The following is a 20,579-nucleotide window of genomic DNA, read 5'->3' as shown; positions in this document are numbered from 1 at the left end:
CAATTATCATGGAAAACACTGCTTTAAATAGCCTTTCGTAACAGTGCCAAATGTGGCTTGAAAAAGGCACGTTAGTGGTATCTGTTCTTCTGTGTAATGTGCATTCACTGAAAACAACAACAAGCCAGCTCTTGCATGCAGCAGGAAGTCCCCCTATTGGCTTCTTGCTGCACCAGGGGGGTAAACTGACCCCCCATCTGTCCTTGGTGGGCAGCAGAAGAAGGTCCGCTGTGCAAAGATCAGCATCACAGCGAGATGGATAGCTGCAGGACCTGCTGCAGCAACAACAACAGCCCTTCAGTTTGTGGTTTGCAGCCTATCAGACCACAGATAATGTGATCCACCTATCAGCCCCAGCTGAAGGAGTCCTCTCAAAGCTAGGAGGAAGCAGAGACAAGGAAGGCAGCTCTTATGGCTTTGTTTATCCCAGTCTGACAATAACACGTCCACTGGAACACTGTATAACTGGTTTATCGCACCGCTGTGGTTAGAAAGTCAATAATTACTCAGAATGATATCAGATCAGATGTGCTGAAAACAACACAGTGGGCCACTAATTTTATATTACAGTTAAATATCCACACAAACTGGTCTGGATGTGGAAATGGCTGATGCAGTTGCAGTATTGGAGAGGTTACTTTTGAAATGTAATAAGTTAGAGATAACTAGTTACCATGGTAACATGTAAAAGGTTACATAAGTATTCTAATCAACAAAGTAATGTTATTTATTACATCTGATTTTTTTTGATCACTTTTCTTACAAATGTTTTATACGGGGAAATAAAGCTGTATAAATGTTGCGTTCAAATTTTTCCTAACAGCTTTGCTGACTCACATTGCGAGTCAGCAAAGAAGTGAAAAGAAGGCAATCCTGCACTGCAAAAAGCAGAGCAACTGGATCAATGTTTTCTCTAACATATAAACTTTTTACTAAAAATATTTTTTTTCATGTTACCCCTTTGTGATGAAAAACATTTCGATTAGTAGCTGTACCTGAATTATATATTTTTTCTCAGTAACTGTAACTGATTGCAATTACATTTATTTTGTAATTTAATTACTGTAACTAGTTGAATGTAACTGGTTACTCCCCAACACTGTACACTTGTCTTTGAGATTCCTGGTAAACAACAGATAAATTTCATGTAGAAACACATGTGAGTTAAGTGTTGTTTCCACTGTGGATCGCCAGCAACCACATTACAAACACATCCACATACTGGGCAGCGTGTGTGCACACACATGCACATCTGTGCGTCATGTTTCTCTGCGAGATTTCAAAAAAACATGTTTCCCAAGAAAAACAAAATACCTTTCAGAGATGTTACAAACACTCATTTCATGGAAGAAACCTACACTCAAACGACTGTTTGGAAAAGTCATAGATTTTGTGAAATAAACTGTTTCAGTTCATCTTTTCTGCAACAGCCCCGGGCTACATAGGCCATTGGTTGAGTTCCCAATAAAAACCTGACAAACAATTTAAATTTGTGATGATGAGGAGATGATGACTAGAAGACAAGAAAAGGCATGTCTGCCCGTGTGCACTCTGATCAAGAGCCGGCCAGGCCAGTTTGGCAACCGATTGCAAGTCCCCAGCACTGACAGTTAGATAGCACAGTGTTCAGCAGGTTCATTGTGTGGATCGAGCCAAATGCCCCCTCCCTCCCTCCCCGGGTCCCTCTCCTGATGCCACAGGGTGGGGTGCGGGGCAGCGGTAAACATGTTCCCAGGGCTGGAGTCAGCACTCCCAGGGCTGCTGGGAGCCCCATGGCTCAGCAAAGCTGCAGAAGAGGCTGGTCAGCGTTAGGGCTTACGACACACCAAACCTTTTCACATAAAAGCGCTTAGGCTCGGGGGGTCCGGCCTCGCGGACGGGGCCAAACACTATTGTCAGAGTGCACGCACTGACTACTCTGTAGGCTTTACTGTACTCACATCAGGAGTATCTCTGTGTGTGCAGTGATCCGGGCAGATCTGCTCCTTCCAACATCAAGGTTGTTATTACTCCTCCTGTTCACCGTCTTTGGTCCAAATGATAAAACGCTGCATGTTTGTAGTTGGTACTCAGAGCTGAATTATGCAGACCAGAGCTTGTAAACAAGTTACCCGGGATGAGAAGAAGCTTGTGTAATAACAGACTTGCCATCAAATGCTTAACATCTCTATAATATTATATATGCTTTGAAAGATTTGAAAAGCTCAAGAAAAAGCTTGTTAAGTGACCGTTGAGTTAAAGGAGCAGTGCTTAAGATTTAAACAGATTCAGTGACAAGTGGCAGTGAGGACTGCAGATCGCAACCAGCTGGAACGCCTCCTGTGTGCCAAGCGTGAACTCCTGGTTAGGATTTCTTTAGTGTTCATTGTTTAGGAGGTTTTTACTGTGAGCCAAATTATCTGCAGAGGTCTCTTCCTCTCTGAAACAAATAAACCCGCTGATTAAAACTGGTAAAAACACGTGACAAAGCAGGCCTCCAGGAAGTGCAACAAGCTATAAAGTCAATTTTCATTGTGGCCAGAAGAGAGACATCTGTAAATCTATGGACAAATTTTATTTGAGCGTCACAAGTCTTGCAAAATGGTCATTAATATTTGGAAAGTTTAGAAGAGCCACAAGATTAAATAATTGTATCCCTATTCAAGTAAATGGAGCGCTAAACGTGAAGTAACTGGCTCAGCTGGTGAAAGTCTCTAGTGCACCTGCTCCGTGGCCCAATGATGTGGAAGCAGCGCCGACAATCTTTCAATTTCATACTGCGGAAAGAGTTTATTTGGCTTCATGCACCACTGAACAACTTTCATAGGAATGAACAATGTCCCAATACCATATCCAATGAACAAAGCAGTTTCACATTTACATGCAGTGTTTCTCCGACACTGTTGTCGGACACAGGCTGCTAGCCCAGCACCTGCTGATATGTGCTCTCCTTTTTTCTCTGATCACAGACATTCAGGAGGTTTTTACTGCGAGCCGAGTTATCCACAGATGTCTTTTCCTCTCCAAAAGAAATGGATGTAGTGATTTAAATCTGCGAAAACATGTTCATTTTCATGTTACAGTAGCCAATGCAAAACCATTAATGTCTCTTTCTAGAGCCAGTGATTGGTTTATATGTTCTGAACTGCTGTAGAAACATGGCAGTCGACTCCATAGACGAGGGCATGCAAACATAATGATTCTTAAGTTCGGGTGTGTCTACAGAAAACGCACTAATTATCTTATATTCCAACCCTAAACTCTACACACTGAACCTTTAAGCTGTTTTTGTCCAAAAAGTTCCTGTTTCTTTGGAGAAATGTGTTTCACTTCTCTGCAAAAATTATGTCTCTAGTGTTGACACACTTTAAGAACACATGACCAAATTTTTGGCTCCAGACTTCAATACATTATGCCTGGCTTGTACCTGTAAGACTTTGTGGTTTCTTCTGGCGCTGCTTCAGAACACGGTGTAACATATAAAAACCGCAATCCTGCAGGTGTCTCGCAGGAGTGTGAAGACCTACATCTTTAGTTGTCTCACTCATTTAAAGTCATCTACAGTGTTGTTCCTAAATGGCTTATCACTGTAAACTAATAACGCAAATTATCTGAACATGCTTGTTTTGATCATGCTTTAATAAATGAGATTGTGGACACTTTGTTATTTGTTGTTGTTTACAAGACAACGCACAGGCTGAGAGGCTCATTAGCTGTTGTCAGGGATAAAACCAGTGACCTTTTAGTTACAGGATTGGCCACTAAGCCACCGTGACACCCTGGATCTGTAACTGTGTGTGTGTGTGTGTGTGATGGGCGGTTGGAGCACAGGGGTTGGAACAACATCGGGAAGATTAGTTATGACGAAGGAAAGGTTCCTGGAAACAACAGGAATCATCTCAGATTTGTTTTAACAGTCAGCCCATCATGAGTTAGTGAACTGGTGGAGGAAGAGCCTTAACAATGGATACATTTCTAAGAGTTTTACACTGAATTCGTATTGTTTTTAAATAATTAATAGTAGTGTAACAGCCTGGAAATACAAGCTCTTTCATGCCCATTAAAGGAAACTGTTTTCTGCTCATTCATGGCTACTTTAAAAACACTTTTACCCAAATTAGGCTTCTTTAAAGTTTGGCTGCATAACTTTTCAGAGAAGAAATTACACAATATTCCCATTAGGAAGTAAAAATGGAATTAATAAGAAATAGTTCCCTGACTTTGTGACTGCTAGTGCTACTCTAAGACGACATTTCAGTATTCACAATTATCCCATACTTGTGTCCTGTGGCCACAGACGCTGGTGTTCAGAAAAAGAAACATCAGCTTGAACCAGTGGCCATAGAAACTTTATGGCTACTTTGCACATAAAAGCACCAGCTTGTTCACATTTCATGCAGGAGGAAGCAGGAGCTGACAGTTTAGAAACAGTAATTTGGCCACATGTTGGTAAAAACTAATGACTGTATTATGCTGCTGGAGTCAACTTTTTCCCACTTTGAAAACATAATTGGAATTTAGGAAACCATTTTGGCCACCTTAAAGGGATGGTTCGGGTACTAAACTCAAAAAGAAATGTATCTATGTTGTCTTCAAAGCCAAACTACATTGACAAAAACACAAGTGTGACCAGTAGCAGTTAGCAGCTAACTCAAAGAAGAAGAGAAGCAACCGAAATGTCCGCAAACTGGGGAGACAAAGAGGCTCAGGAACTCCTTCTCCTCTCAGCAGAGGACAAGATCAACCACCATATAAAAGGGCCGGTGAATAATTGTTATTGCCATGTTATGCCATTGTTTTTGTGTAAAGCACTGCCTGACGCATATGTTATTGGCCACACTAGAGGAAGACGCTGTTGTGTTACACGTTACGCCTGTATACTATCTAAAAATCATGCAGTTGGGTGGCATTATGCTGGTGCTATTTGTTTCTGTGTAAGAAAGAAAAGCCAACATAATGAAGAGTCTTCATTGCGGCCTCACCATGTGATCTCTGTGTAAAAAGGGGCTAGTGATTAATGGGTAAGTAACTCGTTGAAACCACACCTCAAAAAGTCTGAACTATCCCTTTAAATCCAACAGCCAACAACCTTCAAGTCTACAGAGTGTGAGTGTTTCACACTCCTAACATAGTATCAGTCAACAAGTGTGAGACATGTGCCACAGAAAAAAAAGAGTGAAACCTTGTTATGTGTAGCAAGTTCAATAAGTGATGCTGCCACTGAGGAATTTAAGGTTTAGTCAAGTTCACTAGTAAACGGACATGCAACAGTCGGCATGCTGTTATAACATTTTACAGCCGACATATGTAGAGATTACTGTAGAGGGAGGCGAGTAAGTGGATACTAAATCTGGAACAAACAATTAGTAGTTTTAAAGCAAAGTAGCTGTTTCATTAAGATCCAACTGTCTCCTGTCAAGAATGAGTTCACTAAAGTTTTATAAGTTAGAAAGAATGGCAGCTACTTTTTCAAATGCTCACAAAAACAGTTGTTTTTCCTTTATGAGTGTGGAGCCGAATTAACAGCAGGCTTAAACCAATAAAGAGGATGATAAAAGTTAATAAGATTAAAAAACAGGGTGAGGAAGCCGTGCCAGACGTAAACTCTGCACATGTGTGTCTCAGTGCTGCGGCTGCTGTGTTTTCTCATGCACTGAGACGAGAGGCAACCGCAAAAAACTGTGGGGATGTTCAACAAGTGGCAGAAGTCCACCAGACCAGTTCAAACCTAACCTATCAGTGCACAGAGGAGAGGAAGCAGAAAACTCTCGCACACTGACATAAGCCTAGCAACAGGCTTCCACCAATCACAGTGCAGAACAACAGCTACAGGAACCAATCTTCTCTGCCCTCTCTCTGCCTCGCTTGAAAAAAAAAAGAAAAGGAAAACAGAAAAAAAGTTTTGCCGAGGTATGAAGTTCACTGAACAAACTTATCTGGTTTGTTTCATAGGAAGTAATTCAGTATTTGCCCAGTTGTGAGTCTCGTCTGTTTGAGCTTCTTTGACATAAAGTGTCAAAAACAAATGTCTCCTAACTTCATAGCACACTCAAAACCACATGGTTCAAGTTAGCCAAGAGGCACACAACACATCTCATCTGTGAAAAACAACTGGGCTTTTTTCTTCATGTAAACAGATAAACTCTGAAGCCTGCAGTGGTTGTTTGTAACAGTTAAGGAGTTAATCAATACATTCAAATACGACAGAACTACAGATACCAGGATAGTTTATCTTGTGCACAAAGAGTGAAAACTGCAGACTAAGAGGGTATCCCCCACCCCACTCTTCAAACACAGCTCTGTGTCAAGCCTGTTCACCTATCACAGAGCATTTAACTGAGCAGACTGGAGGGTTAACCCTTACCTGTCCACCAGCTGGCCACAACCTGCAAACCTTTTATCATCTTACAGAGCAGCAACAAGCCTCTGAAACTGGTGTTAAGTTGTCGAAAGCTGCTGATCATAAGCTTCACAGCGAGAAATGAAGGTTTCGTGTAGTTAAAAAAAGGGACATTTAAACTCTAATCAGTAAACACATACTTGTCCTGTAGCTAAACTAGATGACAGTCGCTGGTGGAACTCTTTTGTGCATTTTCTTACTGGGCCCAATGACACTGAAGAGCCGGACAATTTTTTACTCAGTAAGTCAAAGTTTTTTGGTTCCAAGCACCACTGAGCAACTTTCATAGGAATGAACAAAACCACGCTTCCAACACTAGATCCAGTTCTCTTTATACGTCCATGCAGTACACGCATGCTGGGGTGTACTTCTGTAGGAAGAAAATAGTTCCTACATGAAACAGCTCACAGCATGGTCTGTGGATCATCTTGAGAGACCGGTCACATTTCTGGAAAGAAACATTGCTTTTTTGGCACCTTGAGCACCACAATCCGAGTGTCACCTGGACCACTATATTGGAGAGAAGACAAACATCTCTACATCCAACATGTCCAACACTCGGCAACTCACACCAAAACAATCTAGATTAATGAATTAACACTACAGGTAAGAGGAAAAATATGCATTTTTGATTTGGAGTGAACAGGCCCTTTAATTTTCATTTAATGTAAAGACTTATGAATCAAAGTTGAACCAATACGGGAATCAACTGGACCAGAGTTGCCTTTTGGCCCTCTTTGAGCAACTCTTGGTCCCTTTTCTTCTCCTTTTATTCCCAGTCTTCTCTGATCTGTGTGTTTTCTGGCAGGCTATCAGAGTAGAGCAGTCTCGCCAAGCGCCGACTTTCCTGAGAGGAGAGGCGTGCCCCCCAGACCAGCGGGTCCTGGACCAGCGCACACCAACACTGGGAGGAAGCAACGTTCCCTGGATTCCATGAAACGCAGAGGAACTGTGGAGACCTCAGGGAGCACACAGAAAAGAAAAAAAAAACCTACAGATTGAGGGGGAGAGAGGAATCTGGGACAAAAGATAATCTCTTTCATGACTTCATAATGCCAGAGGCAAACATGTATATACACAATTCCCTAAATAATCTATATGAATATGGGCTACAATACAGGGGGAAAGGCGTTGGCCTGAAACCCCTGTGTGCACGTGAGGAAGAGTGAGTTCCCGGGGATGTTATTCTAACAGGGAGAGGGCAGCTGTCACAATACAACAGGCTCCAAGAGAAAAGTCCCATAAAAAAACAGAAAATACCAAACCCTCCCCTGCTATCTTTAGCTTGATATGACACAGCCACCGCAAATCAATGAAAAACGCCCTGTCCTCGTTTCTCTCGATATTCTCTCTGTTTCTCTAATAACAAACCCAGCTGTTATTTGACTCCCCCTCTTGGTAAAGTTTACTGATGAGAAACACAGGAGATAACAGCACGGGGCGAGTCCAGAGGTGCTGCCAAAAGTTCAAAACTCTTGGAAAGTTCTGAAGCATATTTTTCAAATACTGAAAAAATGCACAGTGATATCTGGGGAAAGCTTATCACTACTTTTATCCAAAAACACAGAGCAAACAAACACCAGCACTGGGTCTCTAAAGAAAACAGCCCTCTGCTCTGATGCTGCTGTGCGCCTCCTGGCATGCACAGCTGTTTTTTTTTCTCTCTCTCTTTCTCTGACAAGACCTTGGCTCTGCTGACTGAGCAAAAAAAAATGACTCATCTCACTGGGAACATGACCAAAAAGTTGTTGATCATCACCCTGTAATTCTTAATGGGCACTGTAAACCTGGAACAAAAGAGCCGACCCTTCACCGTCTCTGAGAGAATACAGAATAAAGGTGATTCATTCCCAAAAACACCAATAAACAACAAGTTCACAACAGCCGCTTACAGCAGACGGCGCTCCAGCTGGTAATCAGGGTGACTGTCTCATCAGCCACAGAATCAGGCAATAAAAACTCCACGAACCGTTGAGCCAAACAGAATTTTATCAATTCAAATGAGTCAATGAACTCTTTTATACAACAGAAGTAGAAGTGTTGACAGCTCCGAGAGACGATAAAGTCTGACGGAAAACATGTTGGAGGCTGCTGCAAAGATTAGAAATGACATTAATCTGAATTTCTGTTACAAATGCTGGTTTCACTTCTGCCCTTCTCTTCTTCCACTATCTCTCCTCTCAATCTGTAACCTTCACCAGGATGTATTTGGATTGCGAAGTTGAGAGTGGATGTGATACTGCTGCTGTACTTTAAGGGGGGAGGAAGTGATATGGCCTAATCGCTGCCCTCAGAACCATTTTGGCCGTGTCCTATTACTTCATTAATAGGCAATGAGCCCGGGTACTGAATGGCAGAACAAAATAGCTGGCAGGACCTAATTTGAGTGCGACGTCACGGCGACTGGCCCATTAATGTTTAATCGTTTATGAAATGTCTGTTTGATTAGGTGGAAACTTGATCACCTTGGACGCTGTCCTCTTCACCCGCTGTCATTAACTCAATATTCCAAATAATTTTGGAGATTATTTTAAGATGTTGATGGTGCATGTGACATTGAACAGTGGAAACAGGGAAAGTATAGCAGAGGGTAAAGGAGGAAATCCTAATTTAATTCACATGACAAGTGAAAACTTTAATTTATTATTATAGTCACTGCCTTTGTAAAGTTACATTCAAGCTGAATTTCCCCTCGCGAGAAAAAGTATAAAAAGAAAAATATATATATGTATTTTGCATATAAAGTTCCAGTTGCTTCACCTTTGGACCATATAGTGCTGCAGGATTGAGTCCAAAAACCCAGAAATGAGTTAGCTTGTTTGCACTTCCAGTTCCCTCGTCTCAAAGTTATTGGCTTTTTGGAACGGGTTTTTGGTTTGATGCCTGAAATTAGGTCTGTGATTAACACAAGCTTAAGAGATTTTCACGTTTTTTTCTGCAATAAAAATGCGTCAGCAAATATCCCACTATCCCACCGAGTTTTTACGTTTTTTTTAAAAAGGCAGTTGCTAACGACTGGCTAAATGAGATAAGAGAACGCCGAACATGGCTCGATGATGTTTTGTGGAGAACAAAACGTACTTATTTCTAGTTTTCAGCTTTTCCTGGCCAAGTTTAATTAGTTGTAGCTAGCTAATCAAGCTAAGTTTAGCTCTATGTGTTTGTTGAAAATACAATCACTGGCCTTCTTTTTAAAGCTAACTCATGTTATGACAAGAATCTTGTAAAAAGGTACTAAATATGTTCTTGATGGTTACATACATAATATAAGGCTGAGGGCCTTTTTGTGTTGCCACTTCAACACTTCATGTTGAAGAACTTTTCATATAGGCACTGACGTCGTCACTGCCGCTCCTTTAGTACCTGTCTATCCTAAGCTAATTGATCTGTCAGTCACAAACTATAAATAAAACCAATGCATAGCACTGTTTTTAAGTGCTGGCACCTTGCCAACACTTTTCTGCCAAATAAAAACGTGATGTAGACACACGCCCTGAAGCTGCAAGTCCCAGATACACAAAATCAACATCCTTCCCTATTGATGATTCATGTAGAAGACATGAAAATAAAGGTGCAGCACTGTATTGCAGAGTAAGCACTGCTTGTATAGGTGAGATAGGAAAAAATGTAGGATTAGACTGTTTTTTTGTTCTAACATAACCCCATCTGACTGCTAAGATCACATATTTGGACAAGCAAGCCAAAGGTGAGTTATGTTGTATTATTTGTATTTTTAAGCAGAATTTTTCACTTTTAATGTTACAAGGGAAAAGGCTTTTAGGGTGACGACTAACCTGTGTGTTTAGCACACTACAGCTATCGTGATAACAAGTTTGGCTTGAGTTGCTGAGTGTAAACTTCCTCAAATCCAATTAGAGGCAGGACAAACCTGCTGACACTACCCTCTGATACAGCATCATGGACCAGCTTCCAGCCAGAAGGGAAATACAACACAGTGGATCTGCTATGATGAACGCAACATGAAACCCCATAAACTAATGTAGTATGAAGTGCTTCTTTCCCTAAAATTGAATGCTGGGATATAATAGAAAGAGCTAAGATAGAGAGCCACATGCTTGTGACTCCATTTTACAGATTTAATCCATTACACTTTTGTTCTGGTGTTTTTTAAAAGCTTTAAAAGTATAACAAAAGGACAATCTCTTTACATATAACCTCTTCCTCTTGTTTATTTTTTTAACTTTCCCAGGTGAACTCTGAGTCAGCCAAGCCAGTAAAACGTCTGAATAACAATGGCCTATATATACTGTACCTTCTAATAAACTGAAGTGTACAGATTACAACTGTGGACTCTTGCACCATAAGTTCAACTTCAAACAGAGGTCCAACATGACGTGCAGAAAATACACACAGTAAAGCCTGCAGACTCAGTGTGTGCAAACACAAGAGCGACAAGTACCAACATACACACACTCATCATACATGCACATGCATGTTGTCTTCTTGGACCTAAACCAAGTGAGTTCCTCAAACATGAAAACGCAAGCACATGACATGAGATCATGAGTTTGAACTGTCCAAGACAACACTGGGAAAACTCAGAAAATGCTTACAGAGGCACATTATTTTCTGTGTCTCAAATATGTCCATACATCCTACTGCTTAAGCAAACAGGGCATGCTGAGTCACTCAGGTGTCCCACAGAAAACAACTATTTAACTATTTAACACCTGTAAAATAATAGAATCTTTGGAACTTAATCTGAGTGCAACAAGAGCTATTGAGAAAATTGATTTTGTTTATTAGCATAATATACCGTCTATATTTACAAATTTAGCATTTTTATGCTGATATGCTTCATTTGTTTGATGAAAGCAAAAGCTGCAGGGTGGGAAAAAAACTATATAAATAATGGACAAGCCACCATGACATCACCCGCTGGTTTGTGGACTCCTGTTTTCAACAGGCTCTGAGGAAGTGCGCTGGACTTTGAGACCAATTTGACATATAGGCCAAACCATGTAAATGCAAATTCTGGGTCTGTTATGAAAGAGACATCTATAAATTAGCGAATATGATTTTTTTTATTGTCACAACCCGAACAAAATGACTTGTTTCACTATCAGGATTAATCCACATGGTCTGATAACATTTTTAAAGCCTAGAAGAACCAAAGAATCAAATAATTTTATCCTCATTTTAGTAATCAGAGGGCTTAACCAGAAGTAGCCAGATTGGACAACAAAATCTCGCGCTTCATCTATGGGTCCAATGACGCGGAGCATCTGAGCAGGAAGTCAAACTTTTTTGGCTTCATGCACAACTGACCAACTTTCATAGAAATGAACAAGGCCCTGCCTCCAGCACTGTTTTAGATTAGTTTCAAAGCGTGAAGTTTGACATTTTGGCTGTCACCATCTTGGATTTTTGGTGCCAGAAGTGACTCGAGGTGACCCATATTTGGGTCAGAGGGTGGATCTGAGATGATCCCGAGCAGGCAACCTGTCATTCAAAGTGGCCCTTAACAATGCATAACTTAAATAACAATGCATAACTTGTTGATGAATTCAACAGATAAGGTTTTAGTTTGGCTTTTAATTGAGTTTCATTTATCTATTGTATATTTAATTATACATTGTAGTCTGTTTCACAGTTTTACGCCTTCCTATATCATTTTATTATTTTTAAAACATTTACTTATTGTTTTACTTTGTGCTGTTGTCCTTTCATTTAACTCTAATTTACAGTTTAAGCATTTTAATTATTAATAATTTATTTCTCCTTTTATTTTTTATTATTTTTTTTTGTGTTTTTATCCACATACTTGTGTGCTTGTATGTGTGAAGGCATGTGTGTGTGTGTGTGTGTGTGTGTGTGGGGGGTACAACATGAAGCATCTGTGCTACAGCTACAAAAATAAAGTCTGATTGATTGATTGATAAAAATGCACCCCCCTGTATAGTTGTCATAAATATTGACATGAGCTTTGGAGACCAAAACTGTTTTTGGGCTGCAAACATGTTTATATTTTATTTCTGCTGTGAAGTTGGGCATTTTAACATGAGGGTCTGTGGGGACTGACTTGCTTCTGGAGCCAGCCTCAATTAGAGGGACAGCAGCTTTTGGCACTTCTGCTTTGGCTCCATTTTTCGGCCCTGGAGACTGCTGCTTAGAAAAACAGATTTTTCCTTAATTTTGTATACAAAAAAAATCTAACTATTTAAAAAAAAACTTCTCACAGTATTAGTGCTTTTTGGTTATTTATTCTAATAATTAATCTATCTTAAACTTTTTTTAAGTCTCCCTTTAAAAATGCACTGGCTTACTGTGTAGGGCTTGTGTGTATGCGTGTTCTTCACTTTTACATACCCTGCATGGACCTTATAACCCTGACAGAAGTGTGTGTGTGTGTGTGTGTGTGTGGTCCTCTGGCTCATGCCACAGGTAGTGTTAGACATATTTGCTCTGTGGTTAATCAATTACAGGCCTGTGGGACCAAGAAAAGAACAAACCAACAGCCGAAACTCTTCCGTATCATTCCCCTTGTGGACTCAAGTCTGATTCAAATATCCCTCTAACTTTGAAGTGTCAGATATAATCAGGAGATAAGATGGCTTCTGTCCAGTGGAGCATTCACTGCTTATATTACTGCGGTGACCTACAACATTGATCAGTTTGTCAGTTCACGCAGCATATCGACGCTTGATTTGAAATCTGAAAGTTTTACTTTTATGAATGCTATGATTTGAATTCGTATTCATATTTAGGTCATGTTTGATCAAAACTAATAAATCTATGAGAAAGCTGATAAGCAGAAATAGAGCACCGTTTAGCTAACTCAGCTAAATTGGTGATGTGGCTTGAGTGAGTCAGTGGCAGCGGAAAGTTTGTGAGTATCCACATTATTTTGAGAAGAGGAACAAAAAGGGCAAGAGCATCATGACAAAGTGAAAATTGCACCCAAGAGTGGAGAAAAGTGAAGCGAATCAACAAGTTTTTAATAAAAGATAACGCCTTTAATCCTTTCAAACCACAATTGACCTCAGTTTTCTTGTGCTGTGTTTTGATGCCTTTCACAAGCTATTTAACCCTTTGATTTTTTTTTTCAAAAACAATAAGGGGGGGGGGTTAGAAAAAAAAAAAATTATTAGGATTATATATCTAAAATTATCTTATAGATAAAAAAATGTATACAAATATTTATTTAATTTAATAATTATTTCAAATATTTAATAATTTAATAATAATTTATTTTATTCATCCCTTTATCCAGGTCATTTCTTGTTTGTTTGTTGTTGTTGTTTTTTTTTTTTTAAAACTAATAATTTCTTACTAATTTTGGGTTCATGTCTTTTTAAGTTGTTCATTGCCTTGTCCCTGTGTTTTCTAACCAATTTGCTCAGGTTTCAAAAACCTTAAACTACAAAGAGATGTTTTCACCGTATATTTGCCACTGTCATAATAACGTAACAGACTTCCGATCCAGCCAAATGCATGACTTTAATAAGTGACGCCCCTCACAAGTGATTATGTCACACGTAATGGACATCAGGGGTTACAGAGGACATTCACAGTGGATGAAAAGATGGCGGGTGGAAAGAGTGATGAGAGAAGAGTGATGAAAAGTAAGAGGACGGGGGGAGAGGATTATTTGACCAGTGTGCGGAGAGAAAGCGCCTGGTACCTTATCATGGATAAGCAAACAGCCCGCACCGTCTGGAGTGACATCACTGTCCCTGAGAATCAATAACCAGCCACTTCCTGTGCAGCAGGAAAATCGATGACTCTGTACACTAGATTACCTTTCTGTGCCCACTCACCTGAGGAGACACACACACACACACACACACACACACACTAATGCACACACTGTAATGCAGGGCACATACAAGGCGAGCATTAACAGAAACAAACCCACTGTCACGGTTTTCACCAAGGGGAACAGCATTTGTGCGGCTTCAGTGCAGAGTCAGCCCATTATGGGATTAGTGGCGGCCACAGTGCAGTGTAGGCCTACTGTTGAAGTCTAAAGGGGATAATGGCTCTGCCAAATCAGATTTCTGTCAGGTTTCACACACATACACACACACCTAAATATCAAAGCTCAGCCACAGTCCGCAAATCTCACAGATCTCCCTGCTCTCCTGAGGAGCATCTGTCAACCTCTTGACTCCCTGCCTGTTTTTTTTTATTACTAAAATCTACAGCAGGGATACTCAACTTGCTTTTCTTAGGGGCCACTTTTGAAAAATGACAGAAGGCCAGGGGTCAGTTGCAGCAGCCCCATACATGTTTCTTAGAATTGTTTGGACATTTCTAGGATTTTAAGGACATTTCCAGGATTTTATGACATTTCAAGGATTTAAGGATGTTTCTCAGATTTTAGGACATCTTTTTAGGACGTGTAGGATATTAGGAAGTCTAGGATTTTAGGGCGTTTCTCAGATTTTAGGATATTTCTGGAATTTTAGGACATTTCTAGGATTTTAGGAAGTTTCTCGAGTTAAGCATGTTTCTAGGATGTAGGGACTTAGCTAGGACTTCTGTTGGTCGGTGCTCCAGTAGCACTTCTTTTTCATAAACAACTTTATTTTGATGCTGTTTTATGCATTCTGGCATCTTATGTATACTAAACGTAGAAAAATAATTACTTTATTTTTATTGTGAATTGCAAAATGGTTGGGGGAGCCACCCGGCACCCTATCGAGGGCCAGATTTGGCTCGCAGGACTTAAGTTTAGTATCAGTGAACTAAAGTATATTATTGCATAATAAAGGCGGGGTTAAAAGGTAATAAAAATGAATAAGTGGGACCCAACAACATTTTGAACCACACACAGGCATTTGGCATCCCTCAGAGAGCTCCTCGTAAATTTTGTCACCCAGAAATGAGTGTCTGCTATGAGCTTTAAGCACCATTAACAAAACTGTAGCTGGATGTGCTCACAACATTTTTTCAGCGGAGCAAGAAAAAAAAAAATAAAATAAAAAAATATATATATATATTTGTAGTTCTGGGGGCTTGTTTTGCTCGCTTAATGTTTGGGAAGTAAAGTTCAGCATCATGAGCATGGCTCTCAGATTGCCGCTGTTCTCCTGCCAAGGCAAGAAGTGGAAGAGCAGGCAGCTAACTGACAGCACTGGATGGGGGATAATGAGTAACTGAGCTCAGTGCAGTCCCACATCACCTGTGTGTGTGTGTGTGTGTGTGTGAGAGAGAGAGAGAGAGAGAGAGAGAGAGAGAGAGAGAGAGAGAGAGAGAGAGAGAGAGAGACATGCAACAGGAAGGAGAGGGAATAAGAGATAGAAATGGAAACAGAAGGTGAGAAAAGTATCAAACAACACTTTCAAATCACACAGTCTAAATACAGCCTGAGAGAAATGTGTGATCAGAGAAATTACAAACTGACTCTCGATTTCAAACACAGAGAGGAGAAAAAAAACAGAAGCACAGCGTGTTGACTTCCTGACGTGACAAAGATAAAGATGCATTTGCTGAGTGGGAGTATTTTTAAGGGTTTCATTATCACGTAAAGTGCTGTATATTTGTCTTATAGGGTTAGCCACAGCAGATCTTTCTGTAATGGTTTTGGGTGCGTAAAACGAAACATGACAACCCTCTCTCCTCTTCTCAGTTCGTGCTCACCTGGGGCGTCGTCTGTCTGGCTGTCCACATCCTGCAGAGACTCCAAATGGCACAGAGAAAACCCTGTGCTATACCAACATGGCTAAGATGGGCTTCTGAGTAAACCTGGTCACCAGTTAGTTACTGATCAGATATGGCATAAAATGGGTTGCATCTTCATAAATCAGTAGTTAGGCTGTTTTTTTTTACTGCTAACAAGAATGATGAAGAAATTCAGAGATACAGTTCACCCCAATTTTAAAGTACATATTTTTGCTCTTACCCCTCATGCTGTGTGTCTCCTTGAAGTTGTTTAGTATCTCTCTGTAGTCACTTTGTCTCTTTTAAGTTGCTTAGTGTTTCTATGTAGTTGCTTTGTGCTCCTTTGTTATAGTTTAGTGCCTCCTTTTAGTTGTTTTTCATCTCTTTGTAGTTATTTTGTGTCTTTTTTTAGTGATCTTTTGTCCTTTTTTTACTTGCTTTGTGTCTGTAGTAATTTTTGTGTCTTTGTGGTTTTGCCCCTTTCTGTAGTCTTTGTGAGCCTCTTTGTGTCTCTCTGAAACTGTTTTGCATCTATTTGTACTTATGCTGTTTGTGTTTGTGGACATTTTTAGTTTCTTCCTGGTTGGTATACATGTATCAAAGGTGATGATTTGCAGGTGAGGGCCAGAAGAGCCTCTGACAGGGCTTATGCCCTGTAGGCCTGTTCAGTAGTTCCTCCATGGTGAAGCGCAAGATGTAAATAATAATGTCATCTTCCTCAGTTGAGCTCTAACATTAGCTAGCTCAGTGTTGCTATGGAATAGCAGTAGATGTACAGCACAGTTGATGGGTGTAGTTTGGTAGAAAGAAAATATATAAAACTGCTCACAGTAAGGTCTTTGGATTATCTTGACTAACTGGGTCATGATTTCTGGAAAAACATTGCCGTTGAATTTTTCAAATGTATTTTTTGGAGCTTTTAGCACCACAAGCTGAGTGACATCTAGTTTCATTATATTGATGAGAAGGCAGACATCTCTAGCTGATATCTCTAACACTCAGCAATTCACAGCAAAACAATCTAGATTGATAAATAGCTCTGCAGGTAAGAGGAAAAATGCGTAAATTTGATTTTGAGGTGAACTGTCCCTTTAAAAGGCTGCCTTTAAAAACATGCCACACCATCGCAAGAAGACAGTTAAGGACTTGATGTGCAAGCACTACATATATCAATGAGTTTATTTTTCAGTCTCCATAACAATAGTGTGCATGGGTGTGTGTGTGTCATCCGTGTCTGCAAGTGTGCGATCATGCACACACACGTCTGGAGAGGAAATCTATTCTCTTGATGCAGCGGAGCAAAGTGTTGGCCTATAGCCTTATAAATCTCTGACCCTCCACTAACCCGACTGTAAGGCCGAGTCAGCTTGCAGAGAGAGGAGACCGTCCTGCTGGGTGAGGGTGCGTTCTCTACATGACTCCCACAGGAAGGCCTCACACAATACTTGGCTCTCCTTGAGGTAGACACACGTACATTAACGGCACAGAGGCACACACACACACACACACACACACACATCCACAAAGACAGATTAACAATGGACAGTGGAACTGTGCCATAAGGGAAGGCTGTTGTCCAGTCACTGGGCAACTGGGGCAGCAGATGGTCATCTTCCCTTCCACTAACACCAGTCAGGAGGGGGGGTGGTGGTGGTGGTGAGCGTCTCTGAGTGAACACCTTTCACCAAGTACATGGGAATGACTCAGCCATAACCCATAAAGCAAATGAGCTGGACACTGATTATCTGCAAGTCTGCACAGAGTTACAGCGCAGAAATGGAAAGTTTACTAGACCCAGACATGCTGAGTGAAGTAGGCAGTTTGCCTAAGAGATAGGGGTGGGCAATATGGCCCTAAAATAATATCACACTATTTCAGGGTATTTAAACTAGTGTATAGTTATACATGTCAGCATAAACACTTTGCCTTCTGATATTCAGTAAAACAAAAATAAAAATTATTTCTCATTTCTTTAGTTTGTAAACAATAATAGAATGCTTGACAACACGTTGGAATATTGCTATTATCAGGTTTGAATTTTTCTCATCATATTGAAAATTATACCAGTACTTTTGTGAAAGACATGATGTGGTAAACTAAGAGAGGCTATTGCTTTCAGTGGCGTTTGAAATAAAATGCCACAGGCTGCAAAAAGACAACTGAACGAACTCGGGTAAACCACAAACACAGGCAGAGAGCGAGGGTTAGTGCAGAAAAGGAGAAAGTAGGGAAAAGGTCAATTCTGCCATGAAGAAGAAAAGGGGGAAAAAAGCAGAGGTTTCATATCCTGTTGACCAGTTGCTGCCTCTCAGCGTGAAAGTTTTGATTGGAGAGTGCTGTATACAGAAGTGTGTGTGTGTGTGTGTGCATTACAGAGAGAGAGAGCGAGAGACAGAGAGAGGGGAGGAGGAGGAAGAGCCTCTACTGTTTGTGCACTGTAAAAAGCTGTTTATATTCTTTGCTCGTCTCAGCCTATGCTAATAGAGGAAAAAACAACAGCCCTGCTTTTTCTCCCTCTTCTATTTTCTGTAGCGTGCCAGGCGGCATGTTGTGGGCTGGCTGAACCCATAACAAAACTCATCTTACATAAATAAAGGACTTATTGGCTGCAAATGCGGGAGAGACATGTGAGCAATGTGTGCTCTTGTGTAAAAAGATGTAAAGCAAAGAAAACAACTTTTGTATGAATGGAGCCTCTGTGCGTGTGGCACTGTGCCCCTCCTTCAAGAATACATGTTTGTCGGAGACTTACATCACAGGGGAGGTAAGAGAGATGAACGAGTCGGGGAGAAAGAGGGAGAGAGGTCAAAGAAAAGTGAAGAAGAGAAAAGTGGGACAGCAGAGAGAAAGAGCAAAGAGTAGCAGAGGAAGGTGGCAGTTACTGTAAGTGGGTCAATATATACATGGAGGAAAAATGTCCACAAATGTTTACATACATGGATTAGATATGCAACCTCATTTTCTGTTTACAATGGTTCACCGAGTACAAGTCCACCCTCTGGTGTTTTCTGTCAAGCTGTTGACTTCTCTTCTGTCAATCGATACTCCTTTCCCCGCTGCTCTTCCTCTCCCGTTTTTCTTCACTCCTTCATTAATTTGTTTCCCCATTGCCTTTCATCACGGCCTTGAAGCAATCCCCCCCAAACGTTGTTTTTGTCAATGGGACAGTTCAAAACAATGTGGTCAAAGAGCAGGATTCACAGCACGCCTCCTGAGGGCCGGCTGACTCATGAGCATTAGCAGCTCGTGTCATGCCTGTGTGTGTTTGTGTGAGAATGCATGTTAAAAAAATAAGTGAGAAACGACTCAAGTAGGTGCCTGACATAACATGTCACATTGTGCAAGTTTGCTCCTGTGGCTTGTTAGTCTACTAAAGTTCAGAAAAACAAATAACACGACTGCTTTTATTGCTCCGAGGTGCCTGGGATAAAACCAAACCTTCCAGTCTTTTTCATCCTGCAATAAAGTCTTTCTAAGAACTTGCTGGTGGATTCCTGAAAAGCCGCGGGCCAATCTGCATCTGAGTGCTCGACTATTTCAACAGAGTTTTGAAAAACAACATTGGGTGCCAAGTGCCTGTGTAAAGACGTCGTTGTTTTTTTTTATCATAGATTCAACTATAGCACTAAAGGGAGTCACTGGAATACTGCAAGCTACATCCTATCTTTCTTATTTTCAACCCCCTCCCACCGTCAGTCCCCCCTACACCCCTCCTAGATATTCCCTTCGCACAAACACAGCTCTGAATAACATGTCTTCAGATAGAGAGAGAGGCAACAGAGGGTTGAGGGTAAAGGAGAGAGACAGAGAGAGGGAGAGGGAGGGAGTAGGAAGGGAAAAGGGGGGGTTAACCTATATAGTAAGCCATGTTTCTTTCCCTTTTGGGCTCCCAGCAGACTCGGCTTCAGTTTGATAAATAGCAGGCCCCCTCAAAGCAACAGATGCTACAGCTCAAAACCCAGCAAATTCGTCAGCTCTGTGAAAAAAACAGAAAGCCCTGAGCCAAGGCCCTCCACGGCTGTTCCACATACTGACAGCCTGCCCGAGGAGCAACACTGCAAGTATGAACAGCACACATGGAAAACAGGGCCCCCTCTATACCGCTCTGTGGCCCCACCACCCCCCGCAAAGTCTACCCCATTACAGTAAGTCCCCAGACTTCACAGGGGAGGCACTTTGAGTCTGAATACTCCTTTCCCCCAGCTGGATAAGTTGCTGCACTCCCAGCTTCCTGGTCAATTTCAAGGCTTTTTGAATTATTTTCCCTCCTCGTATCTGTGGTTCGACACCGCAATCATTGCTTCTTTCCTTTATCGGCTTGTCCTAGTTACAAACACTCCCCCTGTGACGTCCAGGCATCTCACTCCTTTAGCCGAAATGATTATACAGCATGGAAACAACTGTGAAGGGACGAGGCAAATATGTTTTCCACGCCGTTTTTTTTGGTGAACGCTGAAAAACACTGGCGTCTTGAAAAGTGCCTCTCTCTGAAGGCAGATCGTGTTTTCTCTGCAAAGCCAGACAGAGGCCTTTCTTTGGGGGATTGTTTGGTGTTTTGCGGGCTGTGTAGGAG

The 20,579-nt window shown here is 41.1% G+C and overlaps 1 protein-coding gene across 1 annotated transcript in view; it reads right to left on the bottom strand.

Annotated features, from left to right (window-relative positions):
• Window positions 1–20,579, bottom strand: part of sesn1 (sestrin 1) — a 73,222-nt gene that overhangs the window by 6,631 nt on the left and 46,012 nt on the right. The window lies entirely within an intron of this gene.

Source organism: Plectropomus leopardus, chromosome 16 (genome assembly GCF_026936395.1).
Source record: "Plectropomus leopardus strain MGB_pleo_1.0 chromosome 16, ASM2693639v1, whole genome shotgun sequence".
Taxonomy (NCBI): Eukaryota; Metazoa; Chordata; class Actinopteri; order Perciformes; family Serranidae; genus Plectropomus; species Plectropomus leopardus.
The sequence above is the reverse complement of the archived record's forward strand: the minus strand, read 5'-3'. Positions and strand labels throughout refer to the sequence as shown.